This window comes from Perkinsus marinus (assembly GCF_000006405.1).
Source record: "Perkinsus marinus ATCC 50983 genomic scaffold scf_1104296947044, whole genome shotgun sequence".
Classification (NCBI taxonomy): domain Eukaryota; phylum Perkinsozoa; order Perkinsida; family Perkinsidae; genus Perkinsus; species Perkinsus marinus.
The window spans coordinates 1-1,607 of record NW_003210740.1 but is presented as its reverse complement, the minus strand read 5'-3'; the positions used below and the strand labels follow the sequence as shown (position 1 = coordinate 1,607).

General features: G+C 48.7%; 10 non-coding genes across 10 annotated transcripts; all 10 read left to right on the top strand.

The window, feature by feature from the left end:
• Positions 1–81: 81 nt before the first annotated feature.
• Positions 82–153, top strand: Pmar_PMAR012082. Its single transcript has one exon. It is a non-coding gene; the product is annotated as a tRNA-Trp (tRNA).
• Positions 154–235: 82 nt separating this feature from the next.
• Positions 236–307, top strand: Pmar_PMAR012081. The gene has a single exon. It is a non-coding gene; the product is annotated as a tRNA-Trp (tRNA).
• An 80-nt stretch (positions 308–387) lies between these two features.
• Positions 388–459, top strand: Pmar_PMAR012080. The gene has a single exon. It is a non-coding gene; the product is annotated as a tRNA-Trp (tRNA).
• Positions 460–542: 83 nt separating this feature from the next.
• Positions 543–614, top strand: Pmar_PMAR012079. The gene has a single exon. It is a non-coding gene; the product is annotated as a tRNA-Trp (tRNA).
• An 82-nt stretch (positions 615–696) lies between these two features.
• Positions 697–768, top strand: Pmar_PMAR012078. Its single transcript has one exon. It is a non-coding gene; the product is annotated as a tRNA-Trp (tRNA).
• An 81-nt stretch (positions 769–849) lies between these two features.
• Positions 850–921, top strand: Pmar_PMAR012077. The gene has a single exon. It is a non-coding gene; the product is annotated as a tRNA-Trp (tRNA).
• Positions 922–1,002: 81 nt separating this feature from the next.
• Positions 1,003–1,074, top strand: Pmar_PMAR012076. The gene has a single exon. It is a non-coding gene; the product is annotated as a tRNA-Trp (tRNA).
• Positions 1,075–1,155: 81 nt separating this feature from the next.
• Pmar_PMAR012075 lies at positions 1,156–1,227 on the top strand. Its single transcript has one exon. It is a non-coding gene; the product is annotated as a tRNA-Trp (tRNA).
• An 81-nt stretch (positions 1,228–1,308) lies between these two features.
• Pmar_PMAR012074 lies at positions 1,309–1,380 on the top strand. The gene has a single exon. It is a non-coding gene; the product is annotated as a tRNA-Trp (tRNA).
• An 82-nt stretch (positions 1,381–1,462) lies between these two features.
• Positions 1,463–1,534, top strand: Pmar_PMAR012073. Its single transcript has one exon. It is a non-coding gene; the product is annotated as a tRNA-Trp (tRNA).
• Positions 1,535–1,607: the final 73 nt, after the last annotated feature.

Genomic DNA, 1,607 nt, shown 5'->3' with positions numbered 1-1,607 from the left:
TATGATAGACTACGAGTTGTAGGGAAAATACAAAATACTCACCTGCATGTTTCTTTCGAGGATGCTCATCATCGTCGGCTTGGTTCTGTGGCGCAACGGTAGCGCATCTGACTCCAGATCAAAAGGTTGTCCGTTCGAATCGGGCCGGGGTCATATGGGAGACTACGAGTTGTAGGGGAATATACAAAATACTCACCTGCATGTTTCCTTCGAGGATGCTCATCATCGTCGGCTTGGTTCTGTGGCGCAACGGTAGCGCATCTGACTCCAGATCAAAAGGTTGTCCGTTCGAATCGGGTTGGGGTCATATGATAGACTGCGAGTTGTAGGAAAATACAAAATACTCACCTGCATGTTTCCTTCGAGGATGCTCATCGTCGTCGGTTTGGCCCTGTGGCGCAACGGTAGCGCATCTGACTCCAGATCAGAAGGTTGTCCGTTCGAATCGGGTCGGAGTCATATGATAGACTATGAGTTGTAGGGAAATATACAAAATACTCACCTGCATGTTTTCTTTGGAGGATGTTGTACATCGTCGGCTTGGTCCTGTGGCGCAGCGGTAGCGCATCTGACTCCAGATCAAAAGGTTGTCCGTTCGAATCGGGCCGGGGTCATATGGTAGACTACGACTTGTAGGGAAATATACAAAATACTCACCTGCATGTTTCCTTCGAGGATGCTCATCGTCGTCGGTTTGGCCCTGTGGCGCAACGGTAGCGCATCTGACTCCAGATCAGAAGGTTGTCCGTTCGAATCGGGTCGGGGTCATATGATAGACTACGAGTTGTAGGGAAATACAAAATACTCACCTGTATGTTTCCTTTGGATGATGCTGAACAACTTCAGTTTGGCCCTGTGGCGCAACGGTAGCGCATCTGACTCCAGATCAGAATGTTGTCCGTTCGAATCGGGCTGGGGTCATATGATAGACTGCAAGTTGTAGGAAAATACAAAATACTCACCTGTATGTTTCCTTTGGATGATGCTGAACAACTTCAGTTTGGCCCTGTGGCGCAACGGTAGCGCATCTGACTCCAGATCAGAATGTTGTCCGTTCGAATCGGGCTGGGGTCATATGATAGACTGCAAGTTGTAGGAAAATACAAAATACTCACCTGTATGTTTCCTTTGGATGATGCTGAACAAAGTCGGCTTGGCTCTGTGGCGCAACGGTAGCGCATCTGACTCCAGATCAGAAGGTTGTCCGTTCGAATCGGGCCGGGGTCATATGGTAGACTACGAGTTGTAGGAAAATACAAAATACTCACCTGCATGTTTTCTTTGGAGGATGCTGTACATCGTCGGCTTGGTCCTGTGGCGCAACGGTAGCGCATCTGACTCCAGATCAGAAGGTTGTCAGTTCGAATCGGGCCGGGGTCATATGATAGACTACGAGTTGTAGGGAAATATACAAAATACTCACCTGCATGTTTCCTTCGAGGATGCTCATCATCGTCGGCTTGGTTCTGTGGCGCAACGGTAGCGCATCTGACTCCAGATCAAAAGGTTGTCCGTTCGAATCGGGCCGGGGTCATATGGGAGACTACGAGTTGTAGGGGAATATACAAAATACTCACCTGCATGTTTCTTCGAGGATGCTCATCATC